This window comes from Littorina saxatilis, linkage group LG16 (assembly GCF_037325665.1).
Source record: "Littorina saxatilis isolate snail1 linkage group LG16, US_GU_Lsax_2.0, whole genome shotgun sequence".
Lineage (NCBI taxonomy): Eukaryota > Metazoa > Mollusca > Gastropoda > Littorinimorpha > Littorinidae > Littorina > Littorina saxatilis.
The window spans coordinates 16,788,949-16,807,673 of NC_090260.1; the positions used below are offsets into that span (position 1 = coordinate 16,788,949).

The 18,725-nt window shown below is 44.5% G+C and overlaps 1 protein-coding gene and 1 long non-coding RNA gene across 2 annotated transcripts in view; both read right to left on the reverse strand.

The window, feature by feature from the left end:
* Positions 1 to 13,748, reverse strand: part of LOC138950508 (uncharacterized) — a 39,838-nt gene extending 26,090 nt beyond the window's left edge. The window contains exon 1 of the mRNA XM_070322239.1: positions 13,625 to 13,748. The gene's annotated coding sequence lies outside the window, so the exon portion shown is untranslated. The remainder of the gene's footprint in view (positions 1 to 13,624) is intronic.
* LOC138950521 (uncharacterized) overlaps positions 1 to 18,725 on the reverse strand; it is a 129,847-nt gene that overhangs the window by 86,903 nt on the left and 24,219 nt on the right. The window lies entirely within an intron of this gene.

An 18,725-nucleotide genomic window follows, 5' to 3' on the forward strand; every position in this document is an offset into this window, starting at 1 on the left:
AAGCATGGCCGATTTCCGTGTTGATCAGCAAGGCTAGTTAAGTAAAAGAGTCAAAGAATCCAATCACAAAAACCCTAAAACTAGGAGCAAAGTCCAAGAAAGGACTGAAGATCAGCTTTCAGCAAGCCTAAAGTAGGCCCTCTTAAACCTGCTGGTTATAAAGCCACCAAGAGAAAAATTAGCACCGAGCTGTCTCAGTAAAACTGATATCACATAATGTCTTAAACAAAGACGTGGGAGAAAAAGAACGGAAAGCCAAAATAGGTGGCTCGCCACCTTCATTGTACCGAGAGAAGAGGAGTTCTATCCGTTAAAACATAAGCCATCTGCTCCAAGCCAGACAACAAGACAAGTACCAGTCCAGAGTTGACGGGCAGAAGAGCCCGAGCAACTCAAAAATATCCTTACAGTAGACACCCGTGAGAAACGAGTGTGAGCAAAACCGGAGCCCTCTTGCCAGCCTAACGAGGTCTGGCAACCCAGAAAGAACGGGCCCAAACTGTGCGACCGGCAGGCCGCTCAAAGTAAAACAAGAGTAAAAATTTCCATGCCCGGCAGTCGGGCGACGAAGATAAGCAAAAGGCGATAGTACCAAAAGGCAAAAACCCATATTAGAAATTCTCCCATTCCCCCGAAGGAACAAAAACACGTGGTCAAAGAGAGTCTGCTCCAAGTGGCCATTTGGCCGACAGACTTAGAGAGTCCGCCCAGTCATAGAGACTCTCATGAAGGTACTTCGCTGCTAAAAAGATCTCGTGATGGTAAAACCACCAAAACCTCTCATGATCCGAGAGGAAGCGATAGGGAGTGAGAGACCCCCTTTTCTTGATGAGAAAAGCCCCCTGCGGAGTTGCCTGCTTGAAACAACACATGTTCCAACCCTTTGTTCTATTGCTTAACGCCCAACAGACCACAAAGGGTCCTATCAAAGCTGAGAAGCCTTAGACATCTAATGTGTTCCAGCCCTGCACTCCCAGTTACACCTGGAGTAAAGGACTTCTATCAAGGGCCGCTTGCACAATCTCCAAGAGATCCAAAAACGGCTCAACAAACGTATGACTTAGAAAAAAGATCAGAACCCTGAAGCTCTGAAATCCCAAACGAACCATGAAAGAGAACCAAAAGGGAGGCACCCGTGTCTCCCCCCACAAAGAGGGAAACCTAATCCCCCCCAGCCGCTGTGTTACACACAAAGGCGAAAGAAGAGTGATGCCGAGAACTAACTTCCAGTTGACATAACTGCCACAAGTGTGAAAGAAAGCGTGCTTTTGTGTGCCTATCAACACCCACCGCTAACTTGCCTCAGGGGGAAGAAAGGTGGAAAATAGACACAGAACCCTGCCACGAACGCGAGGGTAAGGAGACAAAAGATAAAAACGAGAACGGCGAGCCTGAAGCCTTTATTTGAAAACAACAAAAAGCCAAGGCCTGCCGTGCGCTTTCCTTCTGCGGTGAGCTTTTAAGATAGAGAAGACTCCCTGTGCATAGAAGCGAACCCACAAAGAGGAACCTTCCAGAAAGGAAGAGATTAAAGTCTCGCCAAAAGAACAAACCTTTTTGAAAGAGACCTACACCCAGGCTAAAAGCAAAGCTACATCCTTCGTATCCGCGTCCTGACGGAACACAAAAATATCCAGATAGGACGTAACCGCGCACGAGAGAGCGCAGAAACAATATTTGTTAAAAAGCGGAAAATGTAAAGGAGTGCGGCCATAATGAAACATAGCCAGGAGATCCTTGTTCTGACAGAGAGACAGTCACTCCTTGCTATTAACATCCAGATGGATGTTCGCCAATTCCGGGGAACCCGGTGGCGGTTCCGTAGAAAAAGCAAACGCAAAAACTACGTTCTTAAGCTTGGAGTAAACCGAAGCCTACGGATAGCGAACAGCGAGTGACGCGCTGCTTGAGCAGATGACGCAAGCTAAAGCCCCGCCGCCGCAGGAGCTAAGCCGAGCGTTGCCCACAAAGGAAGTGGTAACAAAGGAGCCTCAATTGTGAAAAAAACAAATTTCACAAGCCCAAACGACCCCAACAGAGAATCCAAGAACATAACGTTCTAAGATTCCCTTAAAAGGCTCAGGTCAGCTGAAAATGCGCAAACGCGGCAAAGCTGAAGTATGAGCTTCCCCCTGAGATGCCAACAAAGGCAGAGATGGGGCAAAAGCATCCATAGAGTTCGCAAATTGATCCTAAGAAGGAGCAAGACACGCCAAAAAAGATGGAGGAGAAAAGGCAGATGACAATGCTACTGCTAACCCTACAGGGAAAAAGCGCGTAGTAACCTCTGCCATCCATGTAAACAAAGATGGCAGCTTCGCTGAAAGTCAACAAAGAGGCGTCTCCATCTGCCCCAGAAGCTTAGTCTTCCAAATCCTCATCATCCTGTACAGTGGTATTCTAACCATCTACAAAAGGATGAGAGCCGGAACCAATCCCGAAAAAGCAACACTTGCCAAAAGGGAAAGGTTTGGAACAAATTTCCCAAAAGCCGGAACTCCGAAAGGATATTCCATCCACCTGCCTCATACCAGCTGAAAGCCTGGAAAAGGAAGTGGATTTAGCCTGAGTAACGGCAGAGGAACCGCAACAACGGAACCGAAAGCCGAAGACTGATGAGCGCCAACTACCAACACCACAGTGTTAACGGCAGAAGGCTAAACCATCCTGAAACCGGAAGCCACAGCCGCAAAAGCGTTAGCAAAATCGGCCACGGATTGGCAAATATCAGAACCAACCGGATGCCTAAACATGCACCAGAAGATCCTATTGTACCTTGAAGCCGCTTAAGCCCCCAGTGCCACTGCACTTGACAGCCTAAACGGCAATTTGAATTCAGTGCAACCACCTCTGCGGAAGCACCGTCTTCTGAACAGCCGACTGGCACTCCCGTGCCCTCCGGAAGCTGACCCCCTGCTTGACTCCCATAGTCAAACAAAGAGCCAGCTATACTGTTCTCTTCCTGCCCCCCGGGCGGAAGCGAAAGACGCACACCCGTACCACAATCTAAAGAAGCGGTTGGTTGCGCAAATCTTCCGTTCGCTCTCCAAGGTTCCTAACCGCCACCGACCTGCTGCCAATGCAGTCAGAGCCAGCCTCAGCTTCGGAACTTTCACCCACAAAGCCAGAGCCCGGAGTTACTTTCTCTTGGAGACGCTCTACCCTTTCCCCGGAGAACCCGGGTACTTGGGTAGAAGACATACCTTTAAACTGGTGTGAACCACCGGGAACCGGAACACAGGCCACAAGCGAAGGCGTGGTCCCATCATCCCATTCCGCATGAACATCAGCCTGAGACACAGTAGCAGACGGCGCAGGCGAACGTTGGCAAGAGACAAAACCCCCGTCACACCGGAAGCGAACGCATCTCCGCCCGCGTGGAAGCGATCTCCCCCGCCAAGGAAGAAACCTGTGAACTTAAAGAGAGCAACAATGTCGCCACGTCCGCAGACGCACGACCGGGAAACACATAAACCAAGGAAGCCTAAGCGGGCTTATCCACAGGAGAAACCTTGTCTAAAGGCTTAGCCGTCAAAAACAGAGTAGGAGGCATGACGACCAAAACATCGATATTTTTTGCAAAGACAGTACGTGAACCGAAACACAAGCCTGTCCGGAAGCCTTTGCTTTCCCAGGTGTTTACTTTGTCGGCGGAGAACCAGCAGTTACTCGTTTAGACGACTGCCGCTTCTTGGCGTTAACCGCCATGACCAAAAACAACTCACGAAAAATTTTGTAAACAAGAAAATTTCACAAGTTCAATTTAAGGTCAAAAACGCCCACAAACACAAGCAAAAAACAGAAAGATCTCACCTCAACATGAAGAGACGATAAGACAAGCAAGAAGATACCAAGAGGTAAGTGACCAAGTCCGTAGGCGAAGTGACAGATGGCTGAACACAGCCAGAGCGTACAAAAACACGACCAGTCCCACTGCTCGCTGAGTATGGAATGATGCATATGGCGGCGTATGCGCGCGCATACGGAAGTCGGAAGTATGTATTGATATGGCCTCATGGGTATTGGTCACTCTTTTTTTTAGAGGGGCTTCCCTTGTTACCAAGGGGATGCGTACAGCGTTACCAGCACTGAACTAGAGTTAATTGCTATATGTGAGTTGGGTAAGATATGTAATTTAATAGGCAAGTTGCCCATTACGCGAAATCGGCAATAGTGAGTTTAGTGTGTATGTTTGTGTGTGTGTGTGTGTGTGTGTGTGTGTGTGTGTGTGTGTGTGTGTGTGTGTGTGTGTGTGTGTGTGTGTGTGTGTGTGTGTGTTGTCGTCGATACTGACCAAGACTGAGATAATATACTTTTTAGCACGCACGCACACACACTCACAAACACACACACACACACACACACACACACACAGACACACACACACAGTATACTAGTGATGCAAACGAAGCAAATATTTATTTTCGAAACAAGAGAACGATAATAGGAAAAGATGAACATGAAGAATTACGCATAATTGTGAGAAAAAAACCGCTTCTCAAAAATACAAGTTAAGCTGCTATTTTCATCTTTCAGTACCACAAACACAGGTTATAGCTTGGCTGACATGCAGTTTGGTAGTAATTTTTATTTGTTTTTACATTTGCTGTTTTTCGGGTGGCAGTGACTGTGTCTCAATGACTGCTTTCTTTCCCTTTCTGGACATCTCACTCAAAGCAACATTTACACTCAGTTTTGTAGTAAACAACATGCCGAGGTATTTGTACGAGTTGGTTACTCGGACTGCCTCGCCACCAAAGGACCATTTCTCATGAGCTGCAAGGTGGCCTCCCATACGGAACACCATGACATCAGTTTTATCCAAGTTAACTGATAAGCACAGGCGATCTGCTTCTCTTTTTAAATTGTTCCGTTGGTTTTGTAAACCTATGACAGAATTAGACATCAAAACAACATCGTCAGCGAAAAGTAGCAAGAATATCTCCGTCGCACCAGGTATCAACTGTATACCATGTCTTCCCTGACAGGACACACTGTTGCCAGTCCATTAATAAAGAAGGAGAACATCAAAGGGCTCAATAAACATCATTGTTTCACCCCTCTTGGGCATTCAAAATAATCAGAATAATTACATCGGTCACGCACACATGCTTTCACTGATGTGTAAACGGCTGTTAGGGCCTTATACATTTTCCCGTTTACACCACTTTTCCTCAAAACCTCCCATAATGCATTCCTGTTCACAGAGTCAAATGCCTTCTTAAAATCTACAAAAGCTATGTACAGTTTAGTATTCTTTAATAAATGCTTCTGAACAATGCCATATAACGAAAAAATATGATCAACAGTACTGTAACTTGACCTGAAGCCGGCTTGTTCTTTAATTATTTTTTCCTCTTTCTCAGCCCACTTCGTCAATCTCTTGTTGAGAATGTGTGTATAAACCTTGCTTACAACACTGGTCAAGGCTATGCCACGGTAATTATCCGGTACATTCACGTCTCCTTTCTTATGAATTGGTATGATAATTGATCTTGACCACTCTTCAGGAAAAGTTCCCGTGTCAAACAACATGTTGAACAGATCAACAAGAAAGTCCAATACTGTTTCATTGGCATGCTTCAACATTTGGCTCACAATCATATCTGGCCCAGCACTCTTTCCTACTTTTAAATTACGGATACTGTCAATCACTTCTTGCTTTTAAATGTTTTCGCTAAATAATTCATCAACTACTTCCTCCTCAACTTCATCGGTATCCTTTTCAACTCCAGACACAAAATCAACGGTGTTAAAAACCTCATAAAAATGTTCGTACCACTGTTCACTTGAGATGCCATGGAAGATTGCTTTCTTTGGGTTCAATGACCGAATAGTTTGCCAAAACACTTTTGGGTCTTTTATGGAATTTTTCAACTTGGCAAGTCTTTCTAAATCAAAATCAAGTTTCTTTCTATACAACAATTCCTTGTACTCTTTGCATTCCTGTACATATTCTTCCCTGCATACCTCATAATTTTGCTTGTTAGCTCTCTGAGCCCGTGTCAGGAACCGTTTTACGACGGCTTTCTTGCGCAGACAATCTTTGTCAAACATACACGCAGCCGCACAATGGAAGAGAGAGAGAGAGAGAGAGAGAGAGAGAGAGAGAGAGAGAGAGAGAGAGAGAGAGAGAGAGAGAGAGAGAGAGAGAGAGAGAGAGAGAGAGAGAGAGAGAGAGAGAGAGAGATCGACCACACACACTTGCCCACTACGCGTAATCGGCTGCCCATTCCGCGTAATCGGCTGCCGAATTCGCGAAATAGGCAAGTTGTAGAGGCGTTTACGCGATTTCGGCAAAACGCTGCCGATTTCACGTATTGGGCAGTGTTTTGCCGATTACGCGAAATGGGCAAGCGGAATCGGCAATTACGTGAATTCGGCACGACATATATACTAAATGAAGCAAAGGCAAGCAAAAACTTGTCACTCAGAGAATACACATGATATTTAACTTGTCAGTAATGTAAACTTGACACTACTGTTAAGAGATAGTGAAGACCAGGGATGCCAGCGAACACACAGTCACAAACATCCTCAGTCTTGGCCACCAAATTATGTATTGGTGAGTAACGTCAAGCCTCAGTCTTGGCCACCAAATTATTGGTGAGTAACGTCAAGTCTCAGTCTTGGCCACCACATTATTGGTGAGTAACGTCAGGCCTCAGTCTTGGCCACTACATTATTGGTGAGTAACGTCAAGCCTCAGTCTTGGCCACCACATTATTGGTGAGTAACGTCAGGCCTCAGTCTTGGCCACCATATTATTGGTGAGTAACGTCAAGCCTCAGGTGAATTTGGCGAAGTCTAGTTCACAAAGTTGGGTCATGCAAGTTCTTTACGATGTCGACTTTGGCCTCAAGTCAAGACAGCCTGTTAGAAAATGTGCTGAACTGTATTCATGCAACGGTCGTCCGTGACGACTCCATGAGTATAACAAACTGAAGCTGACATTGACAGCACAGGGCATAGACCAGTGACATTCCCAGCACAGGGCAGAGACCAGTGACATTCCCAGCACAGACTGGCCACGCCCCTCCAGTCAGTCGATATGGTCTTGACGACGGCTTTTGGAGACTTGCACTCTCTCTCTCTCTCTCTCTCTCTCTCTCTCTCTCTCTCTCTCTCTCTCTCTCTCTCTCTCTCTCTCTCTCTCTCTGTCTCTCTCTCTCTCTCTCTATGTCTCTCTCTCCTTCTCTATCTCTCTCTCTCTCTCTCTCTCTCTCTCTGCCCCGTCCCTAGTAGAGACAGACAGACAGAGAGATAGAGAGAGAGAGAGGGAGAGAGAGAGAGAGGGAGAGAGAGAGAGAGAGAGAGAGAGAGAGAGAGAGAGAGAGAGAGAGAGAGAGAGAGAGAGAGAGAGAGAGAGAGAGAGAGAGAGAGAGAGAGAGAGAGAGAGAGGGGGGGTGTTTGTGTTGGCCACCTCCCGCGCTACACACGAATGGTCCCTTCCCCTAGCGCACACTGTGTACAGTTACTAAGTAGGGGGCAAAAGAAACGTACCATATTCGCGCCGACTGTTGCAAGTTATATTTTCGTCATCTTTAAAGTGGTAAAATATGAACCCGATAAGCTTAGGTACATCAAAACGATAAATAGATTCGTGGTGGATATTTTACTGGCTGTAAAAAAGCATATTTTTTCAACCAGGTAACGACAGTGGTGTAGTAAATTGATCCATCTACATCATACAGTATAACAAGATTGATCCGCCACCGCGTTATATGATCACAAAAGTGAATATAAACTTAGCAAAACCATCATTGCGACAAATGTTGCACCCCTTTTAAACCATTATTCCTGTGTCCTTTCACTCCAACTTTCTATGCTATTTAAGGCGGTCCACTTGACTATATGGCGCATCTCACAGACCAAAGACTTCTTTAACAGGGATCCCCTGGCCGCCGCTCAAATACGGGTATCCCACCGATGGACGTGACAAATACGGGTATCCCACCAATGGACGTGACAAAGACGGAAGTGACATTTAACAATATGTTATAACATGCAGACATAGACCCCGATTCACATGACGACACACAGTGACAGACATAGACCCCGATTCACATGACGACACACACAGTGACAGACATAGACCCCGATTCACATGACGACACACACAGGGACAGACATAGACCCCGATTCACATGACGACACACACAGTGCCAGACATAGACCCCGATTCACATGACGACACACAGTGACAGACATAGACCCCGATTCACATGACGACACTCAATGACAGACATAGACCCCGATTCACATTACGACACACACAGTGACAGACATAGACCCCGATTCACATGACGAGACACACAGTGACAGACATAGACCCCGATTCACATGACGACACACAGTGACAGACATAGACACCGATTCACATGACGACACACAGTGACAGACATAGACACCGATTCACATGACGACACACACAGTGACAGACATAGACCCCGATTCACATGACGACACACACAGTGACAGACATAGACCCCGATTCACATGACGACACACACAGTGACAGACATAGACCCCGATTCACATGACGACACACAGTGACAGACATAGACCCCGATTCACATGACGACACACAGTGACAGAAAAAAGCTAACATGCAGACATAGACACCGATTCACATGACGACACACAGTGACAGACATAGACCCCGATTCACATGACGACACTCACAGTGACAGACATAGACCCCGATTCACATGACGACACACAGTGACAGACATAGACCCCGATTCACATGACGACACACACAGTGACAGACATAGACCCTGATTCACATGACACACAGTGACAGACATAGACCCCGATTCACATGACGACACACAGTGACAGACATAGACCCCGATTCACATGACGACACACACAGTGACAGACACAGACACCGATTCACATGACGACACACACAGTGACAGACATAGACCCCGATTCACATGACGACACACACAGTGACAGACATAGACCCCGATTCACATGACGACACACACAGTGACAGACATAAACACCGATTCACATGACGACACACAGTGACAGACATAGACACCGATTCACATGACGACACACACAGTGACAGACATAGACCCCGATTCACATGACGACACACAGTGACAGACATAGACCCCGATTCACATGACGACACACACAGTGACAGACACAGACACCGATTCACATGACGACACACACAGTGACAGACATAGACCCCGATTCACATGACGACACTCAGTGACAGACATAGACCCCGATTCACATGACGACACACACAGTGACAGACATAGACCCCGATTCACATGACGACACACACAGTGACAGACATAGACCCCGATTCACATGACGACACACAGTGACAGACATAGACACCGATTCACATGACGACACACAGTGACAGAAAAAAGCTAACATGCAGACATAGACCCCGATTCACATGACGACACACACAGTGACAGACATAGACCCCGATTCACATGACGACACTCACAGTGACAGACATAGACCCCGATTCACATGACGACACACAGTGACAGACATAGACCCCGATTCACATGCCGACACACACAGTGACAGACATAGACCCTGATTCACATGACGACACACAGTGACAGACATAGACCCCGATTCACATGACGACACACAGTGACAGACATAGACCCCGATTCACATGACGACACACACAGTGACAGACACAGACACCGATTCACATGACGACACACACAGTGACAGACATAGACCCCGATTCACATGACGACACACACAGTGACAGACATAGGCCCCGATTCACATGACGACACACACAGTGACAGACATAGACACCGAGTCACATGACGACACACAGTGACAGACATAGACACCGATTCACATGACGACACACACAGTGACAGACATAGACCCCGATTCACATGACTACACACGGTGACAGACATAGACCCCGATTCACATGACGTCACACACAGTGACAGACACAGACCCCGATTCACATGACGACACACACAGTGACAGACATAGACCCCGATTCACATGACGACACACACGGTGACAGACATAGACCCCGATTCACATGACGACACACACAGTGACAGACATAGACACCGATTCACATGACGACACACAGTGACAGACATAGACACCGATTCACATGACGACACACACAGTGACAGACATAGACCCCGATTCACATGACGACACACAGTGACAGACATAGACCCCGATTCACATGACGACACACAGTGACAGACATAGACCCCGATTCACATGACGACACACACAGTGACAGACATAGACCCCGATTCACATGACGACACACACAGTGACAGACATAGACACCGATTCACATGACGACACACACAGTGACAGACATAGACCCCGATTCACATGACGACACACACAGTGACAGACATAGACCCCGATTCACATGACGACACAGTGACAGACATAGACCCCGATTCACATGACGACACACAGAGACAGACATATACCCCGATTCACATGACGACACACAGTGACAGACATAGACCCCGATTCACATGACGACACACACAGTGACAGACATAGACCCCGATTCACATGACGACACACAGTGACAGACATAGACCCCGATTCACATGACGACACACAGAGACAGACATAGACCCCGATTCACATGACGACACACAGTGACAGACATAGACCCCGATTCACATGACGACACACACAGTGACAGACATAGACCCCGATTCACATGACGACACACACAGTGACAGACATAGACCCCGATTCACATGACGACACACACAGTGACAGACATAGACACCGATTCACATGACGACCCACAGTGACAGACATAGACCCCGATTCACATGACGACACACAGTGACAGACATAGGCACCGATTCACATGACGACACACACAGTCACAGACACAGACCCCGATTCACATGACGACACACAGTGACAGACATAGACCCCGATTCACATGACGACACACACAGTGACAGACATAGACACCGATTCACATGACGATACACAGTGACAGACATAGACCCCGATTCACATGACGACACACACAGTGACAGACATAGACCCCGATTCACATGACGACACACAGTGACAGACATAGACCCCGATTCACATGACGACACACACAGTGACAGACATAGACCCCAATTCACATGACGACACACAGTGACAGACATAGACCCCGATTCACATGACGACACACACAGTGACAGACATAGACCCCGATTCACATGACGACACACAGTGACAGACATAGACCCCGATTCACATGACGACACACACAGTGACAGACATAGACCCCGATTCACATGACGACACACACAGTGACAGACATAGACCCCGATTCACATGACGACACACACAGTGACAGACATAGACACCGATTCACATGACGACACACACAGTGACAGACATAGACCCCGATTCACATGACGACACACACAGTGACAGACACAGACCCCGATTCACATGACGACACACACAGTGACAGACATAGACCCCGATTCACATGACGACACTCACAGTGACAGACATAGACCCCGATTCACATGACGACACACACAGTGACAGACATAGACCCCGATTCACATGACGACACACACAGTGACAGAAAAAAGCTAACATGCATCAGAGTGGGGTGCATGCATTTTAAGTTAAATGAATTACCTTACGCTAAGATTAGAAAAGACAAGTAAGTTACACTATTATCATTTGCTAGCTGGTCCTCTAGCTCAGGAAAGGTTCTGGCTTTAAAGACCAACATTATATAAATGTTTGTATTTTGTATCAAAAGGATCATTTTGTTATGTAAACCAGTCTCTGTGTAAACATTAAAGGATTTAAACGATGTTTTTGATGTTAGCAAAACTGTTTTCGTTTTTTTTTTTTTTAAGATGTTGCAGGGGAAAGGCTCCTAATATGGACCGGCTCCTAATATGGACCACCTTCTGTTCTGACAAACTAACGGCGCTAGAGCGCTCAAAACAATTTCATTCGCTGTATTCACCCTCTCTGGATAAGTTGCACATGTCATAACAGTTGCAGAAACACAAACCTCAAAACCGTTAGGCTTTTTCTCTTTTTATCACTTTTGGCACCGTTCACTCTAAATGTGCCGCCTAAAACGGACTCGTTTCTGTCCACAACCAAAGCTTTTATCACACAAAAATTGCTATATATATAATTATGACAGCTAAGACGGTATTTGTTAAATTTTAGCAGTGTTGACCCCGAGTTTCTCCTGCAAATAAAAAAAAATAGCAAAATCTCGAAGTATGTGCGAGTCCCCTAATATGGACCACCTTCAACAAATCGAAGAAAATAAAAGCTAAAGGCTATTTTCATTAATTCATTAAGAAGCTTGCTGGAAATAACCTATAACTAGCCCTCGAGATTTAAAAAAAAATATAACAAAGTCTTCTTTTTGTGGAAGTTGATAATTTCCCTTATTTTCACTCTGTTTTTGATAAGCTTCTTTAGTTTCCTGGTGTGCTTCAAATAATGCTCTCATCAACCCGAAACAGATACATCTAAAGCATATTTTAGTTAGTCTGACTTGTATGTACACTAAGTTGTATCATGTTTTTTTTAAGTATAGGGGGCTTTTTACAGTGATTCGTGAAGGCCGCTTCACTGGTCCATATTAGGCGCCCAGGCTCTTAATATGGACCATTTGTGCTTTTTTCTGTATTCAATTTTTGCTGTAAGTCTATCAAAGCTATTTCACTCCAATTAGGCCTAACGGTTAACCTAAGAAAGAAGGACTACCAAACACCAAATGAAACTTCTGTGCAAGAAAACAAGCTAGTTATCAGCATGAAACAAAAAGTGGTCCATATTAGGAGCCCTTCCCCTACATGTTCCTCACGGCAACGTCTCTGTCTCTGTATCTCTCTGTCGCTGTCTCTCTCTCTCTCTCTCTCTCTCTCTCTCTCTCTCTCTCTCTCTCCCTCTCTCTCTCTCTTCTTGATCAATACTAAAAACAAAACAAAAAACCATTCAAACAGATGACCTTTGTTGTTGTTGTTATTTCAGTCTGGATTTTTGTAACGCTAGCAGTCGAGTTGATTTGATAAATAAACCATATACAAGCAGAAATGAAACTACAGCCAGTGTATCAAAATGTCCCATTGGAATTCCCGTCAAAGGCCGCACTGAGATTACGTACCACTGCGCCACCCCTTGCACACTTGTCACGGGAGTACAGTGTTCGGAATGACCTGAGCAAAAACGCGCAGGTTGCCGAGCAACTTGCGAGTTTGTGTAACGCGCTGTGATTGGCTTTTAAAATGTGATTCATTAGTATTCAACCAATCCTGTCCTACGAACTGTCTGTGCTAGCACGTTTACCTCCCTGGAAACTGTCAACAGAAGCGATATCGATCGAAACACGGACACCCCGCACATACACACTCACACACGCGCGCGAACCTGATACACTGGCATATTCTCATATCACCTTATTGCACCAAATAGCACTATTTTATATCTTTCGACAAAAGCATGTTCGGACCGCCTATCCTGTTTTGAGCGTCTTGCCTTCAACTATGTAATGTTTCATCAGAATTTGGTTGAGGGGGACAAATGTCCCATTGTCTTTTTCTTCCAGGCTAAACCCTGATCTTACCTCTGAGTAAACGATCAGATGTTCAGGTTGGTTGGTTTGTTGGCTGGATGGTTGGTTTGTTGGCTGGTTGGTTGGTTGGTTGGCTGGTTGGTTGGTTTGTTGGCTGGTTGGTTGGTTTGTTGGCTGGTTGGTTTGTTGGCTGGATGGTTGGTTTGTTGGCTGGTTGGTTGGTTGGTTGGCTGGTTGGTTGGTTTGTTGGCTGGTTGGTGTTCACAGTTATGTAGGGACACGTACGCAGAATATTGTATTACTCTCTGGCTTCTGAATGTGCCGGGGAGGGACTGGTTTGGTAATTCCACGGATACTCGAGTAAGCAGAACACCAAGTTGTATCACGCAGAAGAACACCAAGTCATATCATGCAGAAGAACACCAAGTCATATCATGCAGAAGAACACCAAGTCATATCAGGCAGAAGAACAGCAAGTCATTTCATGCAGTGTTGGTCATCAGTGTAGAAGTGAGTTACCTGAAGCCTCAAGTAAATTTGGCGAATTATGCTTAACGAAGCTTCGGAACTGATTTGTTGGCAAAAAGACTGTGTCGACTTTGGCCTCAAGTAAAGACTGTCAGTAAGGATTGTTCTGAACTGTATTCGTGCACAAGTCAACAGTGACGACGCCCTGAGAAACACAGACTTTTAACTGACATTCAAACAACAAGCAGTGATAAATAGACAGTGACACACAGCCAGCACACTCTGGCCACGCTCCTCCAGTTAGTCTCGTCGTCTTGACGACGCGCTCATAGAGACTCGATCGATCGCTATGAACTCTGGGACGGGACAGGTTCGTGTCATAACGCGCTGTCTGTGAGATTGTGGTTGTATGTGTCATTGTGTAGTATTTGTTAGGAGAAAGAGAGAGAGAGAGAGAGAGAGAGAGAGATACACAGAGAGAGATACAGAGAGAGAGACAGAGAGATAGAGAGACAGAGACAGAGAGAGAGACAGAGAGGGAGAGAGAAAGACAGAGAGAGACAGAGAGAGAGAAAGACAGAGAGAGACAGAGAAAGACAGAGACAGACAGAGAGAGACAGAGAGAGAGAGAGACAGAGAGAGAGACAGAGAGAGAGAGACAGAGAGAGAGACAGAGAGAGACAGAGAGAGAGAGTGAGAGAGAGAGTGAGAGAGAGTGTGAGAGAGAAAGAGACAGAGAGAGACAGAAAGAGAGAGAGAGAGAGAGAGAGAGAGAGAGAGAGAGAGAGAGAGAGAGAGAGAGAGAGAGAGAGAGAGAGAGAGAGAGAGAGAGAGAGAGAGAGAGAGCTGTGGTATAGGGTATTGGGAGGCGGTTTGGGGGGAGGCAAAAAGCGAAATACTGACGATCTCAGTCAGTGTGTCCATCAGCGAACATGGCTTTTCTTTATTAAAAAAAAACCTCCGACATAGGCTACCAGGCGTCGTTAACACAGCTAAGTTTGGTTCATACGAAGTGATGATGTGAGAAAAGCTACAACTACTATGGCATTAAAACCACTCCAGTGATCTGAGAAATGTGTTTGTTTGTTTGCTACCGAATGAAAACTTTTTACTATCTAAAAGTGACTCTAAAGAATGAGTATTTCTACTTCTTTTTCTTCTTCGTTCATGGGCTGAAACTCCCACGTTCACTCATGTGGGCGTGTGTGTGTATATGTGCGCGCGCGTGTGTGTGTGTGTGTGTGTGTGTGTGTGTGTGTGTGTGTGTGTGTGTGTGTGTGTGTGTGTGTGTGTGTCTGTGCGTGTGTGTGTGTACAATGTAGAGCGATTCAGACTAAACTACCGGACCGATCTTTATGACATTTTACATGAGAGTTCCTGGGTATGAAATCCCCAGATGTTTTTTCATTTTTTCGATAAATGTCTTTTATGACGTCATATCCGGCTTTTTGTAAAAGCTGAGGCGGCACTGTCACACCTTCATTTTTCAATCAAATTGATTGAAAGTTTGGCCAAGCAATCTTCGACGAAGGCCGGACTTCGGTATTGCATTTCAGCATGGAGGCTTAAAAATTAATTAATGAGTTTGGTCATTAAAAATCTGAAAATTGTAATTAAAATTATTTTTTTATAAAACGATCCAAAATTACTTTTATTTTATTCTTCATCATGTTCTGATTCCAAAAACATATACATATGTTATATTCGGATTAAAAACAAGCTCTGAAAATTAAGAATATAAAAATTATGATTAAAATTAAATTTCCGAAATCGTTTTAAAAACAATTTGATCTTATTCCTTGTCGGTTCCTGATTCCAAAAACATATAGATATGATATGTTTGGATTAAAAACACGCTCAGAAACTTAAAACGAAGAGAGGTACACTAAAGCGTGCTATGCAGCACAGCGCAACCGCTACCGCGCTGAACAGGCTCGTCACTTTCACTGCCTTTTGCACTAGCGGCGGACTACGGCCATTGTGAAAAAATGCAGTGCGTTCAGTTTCATTCTGTGAGTTCCACAGCTTGACTAAATGTAGTAATTTCGCCTTAGGCGACTTGTTTTTTTCCCGGTGATAGAAAAAATCAATACTAATTATGACAAGGGAAACAAGCGCTGTGTATGGCCTTTGGAATTGCAACAAACGTATTGACTCCCATTGAAACCAGTGTGCATGCTATGATTTAAGAAAATATATATGTTCACACAAACACACACACACACCACACACACACCACACACACACACACACACACATACACACACCACACACACACACAACACACACCCACACACACACACACACACACAAACACCCCCCTTACACACACACTCACGCACATACACACTAAGCATACACACACACACACACACACACACACACACACACACACACACACACACACACACACTATGCACACACACACTAAGCACACACACTAAGCACACTTAGCACACACTAAACAAACTAAGCACATTATATCACTATAAGCCTAGCTAATGAGTCCAGTTTATTCCCCCTCTGCTTCTTTCTCTCTGTAAACGTGTAGCGCTAGATATTTTTCGGTAACTTACCCAACATCCAAAATCACTTTCCGAACGCTCTTATGTACGAATTATACATCTTGACCAAACAATACAAACAGACTGCATTTAAACTAGCAGCAGAGCACACACTATCTGCCTTTACCGCAACAGCAGAATAACTACATAACTGTGTACTTGATTTTATTCCAAAACAGGCACATTGACAAGAATTGTTGACATAATTGAATGACTTTCACGGAACTATATAACCGCACATTATTCAATCGCCTGCGGAGGTACACTGGTTAAGTGAATCGGATTCGATCCAACTGTTGCTCAAAGACTCCTCTTCTCTGTGATTAACTGAAGAAAGGAGGAATAAAGGTTATATACATACCTCGTCTCAGTGATTAACTGAAGAAAGGAGGAATAAAGGTTATATACACACCTCGTCTCAGTGATTAACTGAAGAAAGGAGGAATAAAGAGGTTATATACATACCTCGTCTCAGTGATTAACTGAAGAAAGGAGGAATAAAGAGGTTATATACACACCTCGTCTCAGTGATTAACTGAAGAAAGGAGGAATAAAGAGGTCATATACATACCTCGTCTCAGTGATTAACTGAAGAAAGGAGGAATAAAGAGGTTATATACACACCTCATCTCAGTGATTAACTGAAGAAAGGAGGAATAAAGGTTATATACACACCTCGTCTCAGTGATTAACTGAAGAAAGGAGGAATAAAGGTTAATATATGCACACCTCGTCTCAGTGATTAACTGAAGAAAGGAGGAATAAAGAGGTTATATACATACCTCGTCTCAGTGATTAACTGAAGAAAGGAGGAATAAAGGTTATATACATACCTCGTCTCAGTGATTAACTGAAGAAAGGAGGAATAAAGGTTATATACACACCTCGTCTCAGTGATTAACTGAAGAAAGGAGGAATAAAGAGGTTATATACACACCTCGTCTCAGTGATTACCTGAAGAAAGGAAGAATAAAGAGGTTATATACACACCTCGTCTCAGTGATTAACTGAAGAAAGGAGGAATAAAGGTTATATACACACCTCGTCTCAGTGATTATTAAACATTATGGTCTCAGTTCGCGGTAATGAAACAAAGCTCTCGAACAGTTATGTTGTGATGGTGTAGTTCATGTCTTTGATACTAACGTGTTTTATTTTTTCTTTTACATATTGACATTTGTCGTTGAAGATGTTTTTTTCCCCCAAATTTAAGCCATCGCAGAGTGTACAATCGAGACGAATAAAGGCAATCGAAAACACGTAAACTAAGTGTATTAAAACAAAGAAAAAACACGGTCTAATCTAAATGTAGCCTATATGCATAAAGCACAATGTTTGAAATAGGTGTTATACTTCAAAAGTTAACCTGTTATAATAAAACCAATATAACATGAACACTGGATGACTTTGTCAAAAGTGTTATCAGAACATTTTGGATCCACCGATTATTTCCCTTTATCTGTCAGCAAGAAATAGTTTATACCTGATTTCATTCTTTAAGTTATTGAGACATCCCAGTGCACTAAGGGATTTATAGAGCAAATCGAGAAAATTCATTATTGAACGAAGCGCATAGCGCTGAGTTCAATAATTATTTTCGAGATTTGCTCTATAAATCCCTTAGTGCACTGGGATTGTTTCAATAACGATATTGTCAGTACCGCCATAGAAAAAAGAAGATTCCAAACGCACATTTTGCAATGCGCATTTGAATAGGCATAACTGTGTGGTCAGGTCGTGCACAGTAAAGATCTACTTTTGTGTGGGGTGTCTCAAGTGTGTCGTGCTTTCGTCACACGCATTTTAATTTCTGTTGGTAAATTCCAGTGTAGCGTTAATCTGAACAGTGATGATCTTTCAGAGAGACCTCATTTGAACTCGGAGAAAGGCTCTTCATTATTTGCGATTCGAAACCTCCAGTCGAGCTTCGACGGATTGACTATGCGGAGTGACTCCCCTTGAATTGACTCAAAGCGGGACTCGACGGTTCGCACATTTTCAAAACAAATGTGGCACATTTCTCGTGTTCTATCTTCGCTCATCGGGGAGTCTGATACTAAACATGAACGGTAAGAATGCTCTGAACCCTACACGTATTATATCCCCATCGTTTTTTCGTT